Source organism: Atheta coriaria, unplaced genomic scaffold (genome assembly GCF_025399875.1).
Source record: "Atheta coriaria isolate IRGN ID8LTWV9N9 unplaced genomic scaffold, Caltech_Dcor_3.1 hic_scaffold_7_pilon, whole genome shotgun sequence".
NCBI lineage: Eukaryota > Metazoa > Arthropoda > Insecta > Coleoptera > Staphylinidae > Dalotia > Dalotia coriaria.
This window is the reverse complement of record NW_027045449.1, coordinates 6,118,085-6,135,655: the sequence shown is the minus strand read 5'-3', so window position 1 is coordinate 6,135,655 and position 17,571 is coordinate 6,118,085. Positions and strand designations below refer to the sequence as shown.

Sequence of the window (17,571 nt, the reverse complement as noted above, 5' to 3'; positions counted from 1 at the left end):
AACGGTAAAACATCAGTTTGAATTCTCTCCACTGTTCGGGTAGCGATTAAGCGGTTAGTAAAGTGGCACGATGGCATGGATGACACCACGACAAACTTTTCTTTGTATATGCCCGTGTTAGTGTGTGTGTGACAAAAGCGACGACGAAGACACGAGAAACTTAAAGTAAAAATGCACCAACCGGAAGTCGGGCTGGTTTTTTTTTTTCGATTCACTTACAACTTACAACTACTAGTTTTTAGTCAGCCGTTTGCGTTGTGGTTTTCATGCGTTTTAATGCTTTGTCATGTTGACCAATGTTGAATAAACTCAATGTTTCAGATAAACTTACATTTCCTGTTAATCTCGCGCATTACTTTAATTTACTTTTAAATTAATTTCGGTCTCAATAGAATAAAAAACTTATACGACTGAGTAATTTTAATTTTTACGACCACACTCGAATTAATTCCTTTGCACTTCTCGACGCTTAATCATCGAAATCATTTTAATTTAATTTTTATTACAGCTTTATAATTATAATTCGGTTAAAACCGTTCGGTTGAAACAAAAAACTATTTTTTTTAGACATGCGTTGATGACTTGATAGAAATTTTAATTTTTATTGTATGAATATAAATTGTTCAGTTTATTGATCCATAAAATCCAATTAAGCGGTGTGTATGCGTTTAGAGTGAAGACACAGGAAGCACCCTTATTTACCTACTCGTCACACAATCGAAATTAGCCCCTGGAAAATTGATCAGGTTAACCAAAAACCGGAAATTTATTTTTGACACGTGACTCTCAAAAACGAAAACGTTTCATTTAGTGTCTAGACATGAAAACAAACAGAATTATTTTTTGAGTTTTTAGCATTGTGTGCATGAAAACAAACGAAAACAAAGCAACAGAGTGAAAAAAGTGAGACGAGCACATGATCACAAGAAGTGGTGTTGTCCTCGGCGGGCGCTGGCCGATGATAAAGACTCCATTAGTTGTTTTTAGATAAATTTAAGTGCAACCGCAGCGAGCGTGCATTTTCGCCGCTCCCCAATCTTCACATTCACAACTCGGACAAAACTCATCCTGTCACAAGTGTTGTGTTGTGCTTCTCTTTGTTTATTTATTTTTTATATAGTTTTATTTCATCATAATGCGCCAACTTGAGGCAAACATATTTAATTTTTAGCGGTGTGTGATTAAAAATTGCTAAAAATAAGAATTAATGTTTATTAACTAAAGAGATCCGTGACATCTGCGAGTCTGATGACTGTGACCTTGTTAAGTGGTAATAAATCAAAGTGCTCAACGTAAACTTGATGGAGATAAACGTGAAATGGTCGAAAACAGCAAAAACCACAATGGCGAATGATTTGCGAGTAACACGGGACAAAACCGTAGAATTATTCGGTTTAGAAACAATTTCTAACAACAAATTCATTTTAAAACACTTAAATCTACTGTTTTGAACTTTACTGTAGTGAAATAACTTCAAAAATATTTAATTACACGTAAATACACTTAAAATTTTAAAAATTTTACCCAAATTAGAAGGATTAATCATAGTTTATAATTAATTATTCAAAAATATAATCCCTGTTCTCTTAACTTAATAATTTCCAAGAAATTTAAATGAAAATTTTACAAAAACAAATTTTGACCCTTTGCTTCTCCTTCTTACATGCTTTATACCTCTGATTGTTTGCCTATTAATTTATTATTTATTTGTTCAACTAATTGGCATTCTATTCTTGGTGATACACCACTGTTGATGATGACTTTTGGGCATCGCGTTGTCCATTCGTTTTGTTTGCTTTGTGCTGGCTCGCCTCAAAGATTAGTTTTGTGTGAATTGTCGACTGTCGACGTTGTTAGTGCGCTGTGATTAGTTACGATTCGTTAGTAGGTATGTTAGGTTATGTTAGCTGGTTGGCGAGTTATGAATGCGTTCAATTTGTAATTTGTACAGCCAACAACCACGGCTCAGGCAGGCAATAACTAATAGGTAATCATCGTAGGTGTGATTTATGCGTTTTCATATTTCAAATTTTAACGTTTTAACTTTAAACAATTATATTTTTAGCAAAGCAAGATTAACTTAATTTTTGCAAAAATAATCACAACAGTAAACAACTGTTCAATACATAAATTTTATCTTAAATTCTATATTTTTACTCATTTAAATTAATAATAATAAATCATTTGTTTTTTTAGCAAAATATAAAATAATTGAAATCTTTGTCGCAAGGAAACCAACTAAAAATCATTGCAAGTGTAATAAACTAAATAATTTATTGATAATTCGCATGTCACAAGACAGTTTCACACTTCAAGTTAAAGTTGTATGTGAATACCTACCTATATAGCTAAGTAAATATAAGGGTATTTATTTGCATAAGATGAAACTTCAATTTCTTCTCTTTTCAGCGGTGCGCGTTTTGTATCGCTCATTATTCAGATTATTCGTATGAGTAGGTACTTATTACACCTCCATGGTAATCTGACATATTTCTCATTATTGCATTATTGTACTATACTCGTAATTTATGGCCGTCAAGAACAAAGAGTCGATTAGTTTAATGCTCGATTACCTACACTATTGGGAATTATGTATAAATTTTCTCAATAAATTTATTTTAATTAATTTTGCAAGCATTTTTGTTAATATGCAATGCAATTAGTTTTAAAAACTTTCTGAAACATTAAACTACAATATGTCATATGTAGGCAACCCAATAAACTTTTAACTTAATATGGATTAATAGCTTTTGGTATATTTAACCCAAGTCGTTCAATATTTGTTTTTTTCTGAATTTAAGCAAAAAATGTGCCTCCAGCAAACAATTTTTAAAACTCGGACAATAAAATTCGCAAAAAACGTGGTAGTGTACTAAATAAAACAAGTTTCAAATGAGAAACCAACTAATTCTAATAAAATGCTATTTAATTAAATATAAAACAATAAATTATATAATTTATGATGTAAAAACTTGATGAAACCTCATAACTAAGGTAAAACACATTTATGAACGGGAAAAATGATTAAATTAGCAAACTATTAACTTGTTTATTATTTTTTATATACAAATCAAATATTTTAATCAAATTAAATACGGAAATATCAATAATTTATTAACAAAAAAATATTAATTTAATTTTAAGATTTTTAGCCGTCGGATTTAATATTAGCCAATTATGAACTTTAGCACTCGTCGTATAATACTCAAACTCAATCTTTATCCGACGGCAAATAAAAATCAGTTTATAAACTTTTTAACAAAAAAAGTTTAAAATCAACTTGAGAAGTAAAATAATGAATTCAATATAATATTTTTGCATAATTATAAATAATGAAATATCATTAATTAAACTTTTCACTTACTTTGTACTTTTGCACGTATAAATATCAATTTTTAATAAATTGATATCAATTTAAGGAAGATATTAGAACAAAATCAAAATGAAGTTTTATACTTTACTTAATATTAATAAAAAATATATAGTTTAAAAGTGGTTTTAATATTAAAAACTTACCCAGCTCAACAATTTTGTCAATCAAAACACGTTTTGCATTAAACGTAACTCACACACATCAAAAAATCAATATCTTCGCGTTAAACCTGTAACACTTTTTAAAGCTGCAGTCAAAACTCAATCAAAACTCAATTTGACCAAAACGTCATAAAATATATACGTCTTTTAAACAGCACTTTGCAAAACTCCGGAAATAATAATAATTCACTTGGTAAAAAACTTGATTTAACTAGCATACGAAACGTTTATTACATATTAGATATACGCGTGGTTTATTCTCTCTTCACTTTCGATTTAAATGTGATAAGTTTTTCTTTTTATTTCAGCCGGTGGTATGGTGTGGTGCCCAGCGTCGAATCGTAAATATCTCGTGCGGCGTGTGTATGTGTGATGGAAAAACGCTCAACTCGAGTACGCAATAAACAACGCCGGTACGTTCGCAGGCAGCGCGTCGCAGCGGACTGTTTCCCTCTCAGTTCACGCACGCAGAGGTAACCGCTCACCTGGTTTCTCCATCCAGGTGCACACCAATCATATTACGAGTTGGCTTTCATTCAAACCGCGCCCACATCAACCAATCGCGAGACTACAGAGTGCAATGAGAGGCAGGTACGAAGTTTACAGGTGACACAGGGAAATTTATACAGTTTGCTACAAAATTTTTAAGTAAAAATAATAATTTTGACAAAATTTAATATTTTACTAATTACACATTAAAAAATATTTAATTTTAAATGACTGATACTTAGTTTAACCCCAAAACAATAATAATTCCTATTCTATTCTTATTTTGTTGATTATTTATGGTTTTTAGAACACTTTGTGTGTCTCCATCATCTGATTAGAGTTTATTACGCTTTAAATGTTTTAATTGCGCTGTGATCGCTGCCATTGTTTGAATTACGAAGCAGTGGAAGTCATGACTAATGCAGAAATGGCCGCCGACGTTTGATTATCAATTTATTCTTCGCATTGTTCCGTTTCTTATAAAGTTTTCATGCGTTGCAAGCATTTAATTCAGCGATAAACGAGTAACACGCTTGAATAACCACCCTTTATTAAGTTTCTACACATATTTAGTGTTTAAATTAATGATTTAAGTGGTAATGCAGTACAATAACCTAACAAAACAAGATTTTTAAGTTTTTTTGAGGTATAGGCAACCAAATTTACTTATAATTTGATAAAAGTAGGAAAATTAAGTATTTACAACAATATAAATAAAAATATTAAAAGTTTTAGTCAATTCTAACCGTGGAAAATTCTTTTTAAAACTTATTTTTGAGAAGTTGGCTTTTTAAACGATGTTTTTGAACGACTAGCGCCATCTACATTTACAAATCATAATTTTTAATGCATAAAATACTTTTTTGCTCCAAAATTGTAATAATTAACATGTTTTTAGCCTAAAAATTTTACATAAATATATTTTTTAAATTTTTTATCACTACTGCCACCTTTTAAGTTAAATTTTAATTTTAAATCAAAACAGGTAAAAAAGTCATATTTAAGGTTATGAACGTTGGCAAACGAATCGTTTAAGGACGCACGTTGGCATGATAGGCATTAACGCATGCATCGCGTCCGTATAATATTGATTGATTGATTGCCTATCGTTACGTTCGTTACCCGCGCTCGGTGGCCGCGTCGGGCTAATAACCACTCTCTGCGATGTGTGTGCCCCGTTGTTGTTGTTGGTGCGTTGTATTTTTTTCTCTTTCCTCGCTCTTCCTTCATGGGTCCTTAACAGTCTTTACGCTTTTTATCGCTCAAATTCCAGCCCCGGCGTCACGCTCGAGCGGACCCACTCGCGTTCTAATTAACTTTTATCAATACAAATTGGTTTACAACGGCCACAAGCCCACAAACTCACAAACCCCACCGGGGCAGGCTACTTTTCTTTCAAGCACAGCTTGTTAACACGTTCAAATTCTTTTTTTTTTTAATTTTTGGTTGAAATATTATGTTTTAATTGTTGAATAATTTGTAGATAATTTTGCTAACCTCAATTGTGGAGTTTTTGTAGTAGTTTGTACAGTTAGCGTAAATGTTTAACAAGTTTTGCGCTTTGTTTTATTTGTTTATGATGCATATCATGCGTATCATCATGTGGAATGCCCGGAATGCTCCACCGTGGCGCCGAATCTGAAGCGTCATTGCGAGACTATTAAGCCGCTCTCCTTGCTCGCCGTATGATGTTGTTACGCATTGTGGCCTGTCAACAATGAGATGCCATTTTGCGGGTTATTAGTTATCTCTGGCGGGCCTGGCGCGTTGCAGCGCGTTTTGTTCGTTTTATTGGCCCGCCTTTTGTGCGTTAATTAGTTTCTTGTTTGGTAGCTTGAATGTATCAATATCAACTTAACGTCAACCGCATCAGTTCAACATCCAGCGTCATAAGTGTTGAAATGGCGTGCGTTTTATTATAAGTTTAGTAAGAATTTAAAATTTTCGAAACTCATTTTTATTTTTATTTTTTACTAGCTTTAGTCCGCGACTATGTCTTGGTAGTGTTTAATTAAAATGTAATTCGATTTTACTCTCTTGTTCTAGACATAGTAGGTAAGTGTCAATTCTATCAATAAGATTCGCAATTTTAATTTAAAGAAATTAATTATATAAAGAATTGCTAATAATGCACTTCAGCGCGCTATCTCGGATTCAACTATTTAACTATAACTATGATTGAATCTCAATACCAACTTTTATCCTTAAGAAAAAGGCTGTCTTTAGGATTTTTCCGGCAATTATTTGAATTTTTCTCACCGTAAAAACCATCCTTGTACTTTAACAAACATTAAAAAACAAGAATTGGTCAAATTGGTCAAGGCGTTGTTGAGTTATACGCTTACCAACAGACTATGCGATTCAATTTTATATTATTGACTCTACTAGTCTTTAAACACTTAAATTCAATCTAATTTCACAATTATTTTAACCAATATGAACTTTATGCTCATTCCACGATAAGTTTCCATAAGTTTTCATCATCAATCACATGATTAATAATCGATTTTGTTACGTCGCGATCGAGTTTGTATGCGCAATCCATTTATCAAACGCGTAATTTTTGCTTTCTTTCATTCCACGCATATCAACCTCTGCGCGCAGTTTATGGCTTGTAAATCTTGTAATGTTTGTTGAAATATCAGTCATTAGTTTACAGTTTCGCATCGCATCTCACATCCTGATTGCAGAATCAGGATTCGATCGCTGATTAGGCATGAAACGCAACCAGGTCAAGTTTCAATTCGGACTAATTTCTTGATTGCCACAGATCGTGACTGGAAATCGCTTCGAATCGATTTCATTCTCATGCAATTTGACTTTTTACTTAACCTCACTTTGGGTAACAAGAATTTTTCCCATACGCGATGTATTTTATTATTATTTTTTGTTTTGTTGGTTTGTTTTTGATAGATTGTTGATGTCAGATCGTTGGATGAAAATTGCAAGGTGTAGAGACCGGCGTGCGGTTTAATATGCTGATGATACCCTTCGTTTTAATTAAGCAATTTCCTTGGTGCGCGCGGCGAGCGTCCCTCGAAATTAAAATCATTACGTCGCATTCAATTTTCCACCGGCGGCGCTCGCTGCCCGGCATAGAATGCGAATTAACTCTTAAACATTTTGCATTTTACATTGCGCATTCTGTACGGTGCGCACATTGCGGCAGGAGCCGAGTATCATAACGTAATTAATTTCCAAGTTTAATACAATTTTAATGATTGCTCTCGATGCAATCACTGGCAAAAGTAAAAAATAACAGTAGCCGACTGTATTACATCTTAAAATCACTTATAAATATACGAGTAAATCTAATATTTAATTTTATATTTAGGACGTGTTTGGTCAATATAATTTTTAATCGGAATTAAAAAATTTTATATTGCGGATAATTATTTGAATTTGATGATAAAAATGTTCTATACATAGTATGGGTCAATTCTATCAATAAGATTCGCAATTTTATTTTAAAGAAATTAATTATATAAAGAATTGTTAATAATGCACTTCAGCTAGCCATCTTGGATTCAACTATTTAACTATAACTATGATTGAATCTCAATGCCAACTTTTATCTTATAGACGGGCTGTGTTTTGGGTTTCCCGACAATTATTCGAATTTTTCTCGCCGTAAAAGCCATCCTTGGACTTTAGCAAACATTTAAAAAAAGAATTGGCCAAATTGGTCAAGACGTTGTTGAGTTATGCGCTTACCAACGGATTTTGCGATTTATTTTTAAATTATAAATGATAAAATGTCGTAAAAACCAACAAAGTATTAACCAATAAATAAAATGTCCTTAAAATTAATTATTTATCATTATTTTGCAAACAGTTACAAGCGTTTGAAGTTTTTGATGATTATCAAACATAATTCACTTTAACCATCTGTAGAATTGAGGTTATAATAGTTACCAAAACTGTCATCAGCAACAAAAATTGTCTATTTCTTACTCTGTCTAATTACGTTTCAACTAATTTAATATCTTTCTTACTTTTTGAGATATAAACAATTTAAAGTCATAAAAACCTAAAGTTTCTCAAAAATTGAGAGCATCTAATCATTTAACCTAAACGAATTTCCCTCTTTACTGTACCTAGCAAACCAATTATTTGACTATTAAATACTCGACTGAGCGTCGAAGCAAATCTAATTTCTTCGACATCCAGCAACAACTTGTTTCTTGTTTTTTAATTTGAAAAATACCGACGACACGAAGATGTCTTCTTCTTCATCTAAGTGACATTAGCGTCAGATTTCTCGTGACTGTCTTAACTGCGAACAAAACGGCAATTAGCCCGACCGTAATAACGCAATAATAACGACGCCGTCGCCGTCGCCGGAACAAACGAAACAAAACGACAAAAGAGTCATCATCAGCGCCCGACCAGAAGAAATCACAAATATATCTAAAAACGAGCAACTAATTACGTTTAATTTTAATTATACCAGAAGAGCCGCGGTTGCCGCCGCGATCGCAACGCACGATAAGCGTGTAATTACCCCCAAACGCTGAACAAACAATGGAAAATTAAGTTAGAATTAGACTACACAAAAATATTATAAACGCAAAGTGAATTATAGCAAAAAAGCCCAACAAAAATGAAATTATCATCAAGACAACATCATTCTAATTTGTTCAGAACACTCTGTATACTACTGTCTTGCTCGGTTTGCGTGTCATTACATTCAAATTCGTTTTTAATGTTTGATTGTCTTAATTATTTAATGTTGAATGTTTAAAAGTGAGTTTGCTACTGTTCTATTAAGAAGAGAAGAAAAAAAAAACGACATTAAAGATTAACCGTAATTAAACGTCAACACACGCAAAAAGATTAGGCCACAAGATCTCCATGCAAATAAAGCACGACATCTCATTTGTGGAGCAATTAAAATCGAATTAATTTCAAATTTTCAAATGTTTTTACTTTGGTAGGCTGTGGAGGTCGCTGGAATCGCCCCACAAACACCAACAAAATATTTTTAAATGCCACAAATAGAAGTCTATTAGAAAAATAAAAAATTTTATATTAAATTTATTTTTTAAAGCAATATTAACTTCAAATATATATTTTTAAGTACCTAACTATTCTTTGCTAGCCTTTTGTTCCAACGTCGAACTAACAATATATCTTCACAACGAAATTTTCTGTTGGATAATACTTAAAATAATTCAGTTAAACACTTTAAATCCAGAAAATTGATGTTTTTAGAAACAATCGTACTTTATAGTAGTGTAGCGCCATCTAGCGCATGTTTAGGCAACTAATGCATTACCCAATGGCGGCGTGCGTTTTGGTAGCACACAAAATCGATTATAATTATTATAAATTATCAACGCAACAGGCACACAAGGCGTTCAAGCGCTCGAGCAATCCGCGATCTAATCTCGCTTCATGGTTAACTCCTTCAGCGTTCCTCGTTGCTCGCTGGTAGCAACAGCAAGCGCAAACTAAGTTTCTTATCGGCCGGTGTCGATCTGACATTCAATAGTAGAACCAGTAGAACAATTTCGAGTGCTAAACGAGACGAAACAAGTGAACAAGCTATAAAATCACTAAACATATCGATAAATATAAATGACGACATGAATTGTTATTTAAGTAACTAGGTTTTGCCCGCGACTTCATCCCGGTAGTGTTTAATAAAAATGTAATTCGTTTTTACTCTCTTGTTCTAGACATAGTATGTGTCAATTCTATCAATAAGATTCGCCATTTTATTTTAAAGAAATTAATTATATAAAGAATTGCTATTAATGCACTTCAGCGCGCCATCTCGGATTCAATTATTTAACTATAACTATGATTGAATCTCAATGCCAACTTTTATCCTAGGGAAAAGTGCTGTTTTTAGGACAATCATTTTATTTTTTCTCGGCGTAAAAACCATCCTTGGACTTTAACGAACATTTAAAAAAAGAATTGGCCAAATTGTTCTGCGCGTTATTGAGTTATGCGCTTACCAACAGATTTTGCGATTTATTTTTATATTATAGATATAAGGGTATGCAGCCAAATTTATTTGTTGGCATTGTATAAAATATTTTTTCTCGAATATTTCTTGAGCACGAGCGGAGTAAACCACGAAAACACTCGGCATTCACAACCGACAATATTGATTTAACTTTTGAACGTTTTTCTTCACCACGCCATGAAAATTACCGATTACCGCCGCATAATGCCGTGTATCCTGTGTGTCTGCCAGTCTGGTAACTAGGTATAACTCTGTGGTTGCTCAAAAAGTCATTTCTTTATTTCATTACTTCGATTATTTCCTATGCCATGGCCGTATGATTTGTGTAGATTGTTTTGTGGCGCTAACTCGATGCTCGTTTGAGGTTTGTGCGGGTCAGGCATGCACATCATTATTACAACCACGTCGAGATGCATAATCATCGTCGAAATAGAGAATAATCACAAATTGAATTTCATAACGCAACAACAAAAAATCCAACAAGCAGATCAATGTGGAATTTTTCCTAAGTAAATTGTGGTTAAATTGTGTGTTAATCACCGCAGTGAGACTTTATAACCTCAAAAGTGATTAGGTTTTTAATTTGATGCCGAATATTTCTTCATTACCAATTTACATCTATGACATTATGAGACAGATTATGAGACGTTAAATGTTGTTTTAAATATTAAACGATTTTCTAATCGCTTGTTAATTCTAATCGTAAATTTCTAATCTACTCAATCGATAATTATCTCTGCACGCTTCGAAATTGATTAACTTTAGTGAACTGCCTGCCAGTGTGCTTCGGAGAGATTCAATTTGGTTCACATCTGATACGCGGGTTGCCTACTGAGCAACAAGTGCTTGTAACCACCACACATAACCTCGTAATGCAATGTTAAATACACAAGCTAATATCTAGTAATGAGCTAATAATAGATTTCAATCTTGGTTGCGTCCCATGATACGTTGCGCACCTAAATCGAAACGGTGATGCGTCGATGTTCATCGGATGTTATAAATTAGGTATTTAGTCTCCGCCTAGTTAAAGATTCTTATCTTGAAACACATCTTCTATGACTGTTAACAGAAAATAATAAAAAATGTATTTTTTTATATGTATGCAACCGAATATACTTATAGGTATTACTAGCTTTTGCCCGCGACTTTGGAGCGGTAGTGTTTAATAAAAATGTAATTCGTTTTTACCCTCTTATTCTAGACATAGTATGTGTCAATTCTATCAATAAGATTCGCAATTTTATTTTTAAGAAATTAATTATATAAAGAATTGCTATTAATGCACTTCAGCGCGCCATCTTGGATTCAACTATTTAACTATAACTATGATGGAATCTCAATGTCAACTTTTATCTTATAGAAAAAGGCTGCCTTTAGGGTTTTCCCAGCATTTATTCAAATTTTACTCGCCGTAAAAACCATCCTTGTACTTTATCGAATATTTAAAAAAAAGAATTGGTCAAATAGGTCTAGGCGTTGTTGAGTTATACGCTTACCAACATATTTTGCGATTCATTTTTATATTATAAGTAAACAAGTTAATTTGGTTGCATAGATTGATAATTCCCCGAATGATGAATTCTAGTTACTGAAGGCAATTTTAAACGCTTTTTATGATTCTGTCAGCTTCTCCGGCTGCTATTGTTACATTCAAAGATGGTTGTGATCTTCGCGGTGCATCAAACTTGAACGCGTGCTCGCGTTTGCGGTCGCGGTCGGAAATCCAAATCACCACACCGCGAAACACGCTCGCCGCATTTGCCACGTTCGTCACGTTCTTCAAATGCTCACTATTCTCGTTTGCCAGGAAACCAACGCAGTTTTTTCTGCGTTAAATTTAACACAGCAAAAACTATCCATCGATTTGTTCGATTGATTTGTCTTAATTTTATTTCGTAGCCAAACATTGGCTTAAATTGAGGTTATGTTGGGTTAACTTTTTTTAATTTGATTTTCTTTAAGATTTGTCAACTAAATACAAAAAAATCACGTCCGGATGTGACTTATCTAATAATATGTACGGTAATACCATAGTATATCTTAATTTTTTCGTGGTGAGACAAAAAATTGTACGGTTTGTTTGATTTTTTGTCGGCGTTGTCGGCAGTGCGACTAATTGTAGAGTAAAATTTTACAAGCCGAAGGTAAAAAGGCCACCCGCACAAGCATTACCTGTCATTACTAATCTTCACAAATTACCGCAAGCGCGCCCGGGTCAAAACAAAAGATCTCCTCCGACGGTGTCATTCCGGCGTAAACAGAAGTGTTTTCGGACGTGCCGCGCCAAAAGTCTCCGCTTTGTTTCCTTATTTCGCTGCGTATACATGGTCTTTAATTATTTTGTTATATTGCGGATGTCAGAATCATCAAATGACAAATTTTTGATATTTTTTGATGATAGATTGTGTATGATTACTATTTTTACGGTGTTTACCGCATGGGAGAAGAAATCTGAAGAAGCTGAAGATGTTGAAAAGGTCATATTAAGTTCTTCCGGTTGTACAGTTGATATTTTTTAGAGTTTTTGCAACCTTGTGTGGTTAGTTGGTTTTTAATTGAAGTAGAAAAACAAATAAATGACAAATGGTCGTAATTAGCAAAGTGCGACACGTGTGACAACCACAAAATGACTAATTAAACTGTGTCTAACAATAGGAAGGCATAGCAAACGCAAAGGAACGCGCTAATTGTCAATTTAGTTTCGTATAGTTGCCCTAATGAAGCTTATCGAAATGTTTGCCAATGAAAATAACGTCGAAACAATTAAGTACAAGCTGAAAACAGTGATAACGTGCAGAAAATATACGTTTGAGTCAGCCAAGGCAGTAAAATGTCGTTTTTTGTAAAATAATAAACTTTGAATGCTCAGATTGTAATTGAAAAGTTGCCTAACTAATTGTTTTCTTGTTTCTCGGAGCCAATACGAACCCTCATGGACAATAAGTTACAAATTTTGTATTTAAATTAATAAGAAATGTCATTAATTGTTTTTTACGCCACCTCTGATTGAATTATACAACAAAACTATGATAAAACCGTTGTTTGAATTTACATGCCTTATTTAAGACCTTTTAAATAAAATTTTTTAATATTTTAATAGTTATTCTGCTATTCCAGACAAAGACGAATCTAAAAAATCATAAATCATCAAAATTTGTTCAGCCGTTTTTGAGTTATAAACGTTGTAACTAACACTACTTTATTCTATGTAATATCACTTAAAATATATTTACTGTCGCTACCCGAGAGTGATTTTTACAACAAACATCCATAATTCATACCATTTTATAAAATATTTATCATTTAACTAAATTCACTCATCATTCACATGCAAATTTCTTTTTTCTGCAAATTTTTTGATTATTTTGTTTTGTTTGTGATCGTTTACACACAAAATTGTGCAATTGTCGTCTTCCGCTTTATGCGTCCGCGAATATAAATAAAATAAAAGCGAATGTAATAATAATAACGAGCCGAGAAATGAATACGTCTAAATGCGAATGAAATTTTTGTTTTATTACAACGATGCATAACCATAATAAACTGTAACGAAGTGCAATCAGCGGCACGCAACCAACTTTGCTCGTGTGCCTCGCGGGGGCTAATAATATCGTCGACTTGGGGCGAATAAAAAAAAAACAAGCGAATGCGAAGAAAAGAATCGCAACGAGTGAAACAAGGGGAAAATAAATAAAATGGAAATTACGGAAAGGAAGGGCTCGCAAACATGTTATAACTCAATAAAATCACATACACTATTAAACTAACTTCAACTACAGACAATAAATGGAATTTTAAATTAGAAAAGCTCAAAAATAAAGAAAAACATTTATTTTACAACTAGCGCCATCTGTGGCAACAATACTGAATTATATTTTTTACTGAACTGTGTTTACATTTAATTTTTTGATTTTCTACTTGAACTTTATAAAAATGAATCGAAAATTTGTTGGTAAGCGCATAACTCAACAACGTCTTGACCAATTTGGCTAATTCTTTTTTTAAAATGTTCATTAAAGTCCAAGAATGGTTTTTACGGCAAGAAAAACTCGAATTATTGCCGGGAAAACCCTAAAGACAGCCCTTTTCTATAAGATAAAAGTTGGCATTGAGATTCAATCATAGGTATAGTTAAATAGTTGAATCCGAGATGGCGCGCGAATGTGCCTTATTAGCAATTCTTTGTATAATTAATTTCTTTAAAATAAAATTACGAATGTTATTGATAGAATTGACTATGTCTAGAACAAGAGAGTAAATATAAGAAATAATATTTTCTTATAAAATAATAATAAATGAAATATTTTAAGCCTTCGAATGTAAATTTTGAGGATTTCACTTGATGATTCGTACGGTAAGAATTTTTTCGAAAGCTCTCGGGTCGTCGTCGTGTCCATAGTTAATCTTGTTAATAATTTAAGTTTCCGAGCGGCGGGCGTGACGCGAGTATTAGCCGTGTGGTGTTATTGATGTGTGTTTTATTGGTGTAAAAGATATAAGTTAATTGCGCCACACAAAGAAGTCGAGCGTGAATCGATTCACTCGAGTGACACTTTACAAGTTTGCATCTTGTGTCTCTCCATGTACGTGTGCGCTTGTGTTTGTTTTAAGCTTTGAGGATTTATTCGTTTCGTGCTACTGATTTCTCATCTTTTTCTTCGAATTCAACGCACGATGACGTTTATTGCTTTCTGATATCTAAATGGATCTTAAGTTAATTTTTTGTTCTTCATTCGAGCTATGCGGAATTTGGTGGTTTATTGATTTTTAATAAGGTTTAATTTATTTCTTATTAGATGCGATTAATTTATCTAGTCATAAATTATTTCATACAAGTTTTGAAATTGAATTTTATAGAAATGAAAATGCGAATAACGCACTCCAGCGCCACCTATGATTGAATTATTCAACTAAAATCTGTTTTAACCTCTATAACAATTTTCATCTCTAATTTAACGTCTTTAAAACTACAATTTTTAATATTTTAATAGTTATTCTGCTATTTGTGACAAAAACCTATCTAACAAATCAAAAATCATCAAAATACGTTAAACCGTTCTTAAGTTATAAATGCTTTAACTAACACGACTTCTTTTTATATATTTTTGTAGATTTGAACACCAGATGGCATTGCAGTATACACATATTTTCACAGATGGCGCTGCTGTTTGATTGTAATCAGTTTTTAACTAAAAATAAGTTATTTTTATAATTGTAGAATTTATAATCGCATTAGGTACCCACTAACCGAGAAGAAATAAGACATGAGCATTATTGTCGTGCATACAATGTTTAAACCGTCGACGACTTGCATGCGACACGCGATTCGAGCGCTCCTGGCTCATTCATGGGCGAAATTTCAGCCCGCCAGTTCGTATATTAGCTAAATAATAAATGTCATTCTGGCGAACGTGAACGATGCGAACGTTGAAACTCATTATATCGATAATACGCCAGCCGAATAAGTCCGCGCTCGTGTACTGACTTATTAATAACATGCATATAATTTATTGTTACATTACACATCTCAATTTGCTGAATTTACATTGGTTATATTCGTATAATTTCATATTTCGATGGAAATTCAAGGAAATTGGAGGAAATTCGTGTTTCAACTGCATATAATTTGTGTGATTAAAATTTTTATTCATATACTTTTGATTATTCATGATGTGTAATTATTTGCAGAGTATTAATTCTTAATAAATTCAATTTTTCTTTTTACTTATTTCATGTTGATTTTAAATTATAAGTTAATGGAAAAGTTTTGGTTTTTCTTTAATAACTCAAAAAGTATTTGAGGTTTTCACAAAATTCTTTTATAAATATATTCTTAGATAAATACTACAACAAATTATGCAAAAAAAATGGTATGTTTAATATTACTTAAAAAGTTATTATCAATTTAAATTTATCATTGAAAATTGAATAAAAATGACACAAATTGTGTTGTAACTTTTGACACAAATGTGATATTGATACCAATTTTGGTAAACATAAACAATATATAATTCTTTATCAACTTACCAAAAATGTTTATGTAAATTAATTAGTTTTTAATTAATTAACTAAAAACCTAAATTTTCACGATTTAACTCATTTAAATCACTAAATTAAAAACACTAAAAAATACAAACAAATATTCAAAACAAATTAATAATACACTTTGGAACACTTTGTATAAAATTAAAAATTATCTCCTTGTAGTGAAATAAAAATAGAAACACATTTAGATACCACCACGATATTTCAATGTTTGGAGCGAGTGTATGTGTGTGGCTGAATGTTAATGTTATAAAAGGCAAAAGGGTAATTAGTAGCCAGGGTACACAGGTAGCTTTTTGTAGTGCGCTTGTAAAAGCAATGCCTTGTTCCGCCGACCAACATTCGGCATTCCCATTCAACAGTCAGCATTCAGTGTGCGGCATGCCGCTTGTTTCGACGATTCACCGACGGACGCATGTGCTATATATAAATATATACGAACCCCGCACGTAATTAGTTTTTTATTCATCGCGGATGTTTTTAATGAAGTTGTTGAAAACGTTTTATCTTAATTACGCACTTCAATGGTCGACGCCATTGTCTCTGCAAACACGTGTTACATATTTTCGGATGTGAAAAACTTCTTTGTTTTCTCCAACGATCAAAATTAGACATTACATGTTTTAAAACATATATAAAACTAGTTTTTGCCCGTAACTTTGTTCCGGTTGTGTTTAATAAAAATGTAATTTATTTTTACTCTCTTATTCTAGACATAGTAGGTATATGTCATTTCTGTCAATAAGATTCGCAATTTTATTTAAAAAAAATTAATTATATAAAGAATTGCTAATAATGCACTTCAGCGCGCCATCTCGGATTGAACTATTTAACTATAATTATGATTGAATTTCAATGCCAACTTTTATCCTATAGAAAAGAGCAGTCTTTAGGGTTTGCCATCGATTATTCAAATTTTTCTCGCCGCATAAACCATCCTTGGACTTTAACAAACATTAAAAAAATAGAATTGGCTAAATTGATCAAAACGTTGTTGAGTTATGCGCTTACCAACAGATTTTGCGATTCATTTTTATATTATAGGTAAAATTATGTATGTAAAACTTTGAAAATGTTTATTGCTGAATTTACATGAGTGGAAATAATTTTTTTATTTTGTTATTATTTAAAATTGCTAGAGTGTTCATTATGCAGCGCGATTTCAATTAATTATGCAAAAGGCGTGCTCGGATTTAATGCAAAAAACAGTCGCTTGGAACGGCGAATTTATGCAAATAAATTTATACGCGAATGTCTCAATCGTAAAATGTTAAAATCGAGCTGGACGCAGACGAAAATGGCGCCGCCCTCGGTAATTTCGTGTTTGTTTTACGGAAATTTATTAAATTCAATTTTACGACTTTTTTATTTGGATGAACTAAAAACACTCGAAACACAGAAATCACGACCGACAAACATAATTTACAGATAAAATATCTCCAGCTGGGATAAGTATTATGATTTATAAAAAAAAATCAAATTTTATTTTAGATCTAATAATTTTTTTTCATTTTTGAATTTTG

The 17,571-nt window shown here is 32.4% G+C and overlaps 1 protein-coding gene across 4 annotated transcripts in view; it reads right to left on the bottom strand.

The window, feature by feature from the left end:
* al (aristaless related homeobox) overlaps positions 1-17,571 on the bottom strand; it is a 53,678-nt gene that overhangs the window by 23,561 nt on the left and 12,546 nt on the right. Inside the window, exon 1 of one of the 4 annotated variants that reach the window (XM_065307782.1) lies at positions 3,517-3,977. The exons of the other annotated variants lie outside the window; for them this stretch is intronic. The gene's annotated coding sequence lies outside the window, so the exon portion shown is untranslated. Of the gene's footprint in view, positions 1-3,516; positions 3,978-17,571 lie in introns of those variants that run through there. 4 annotated transcript variants of the gene reach the window in all.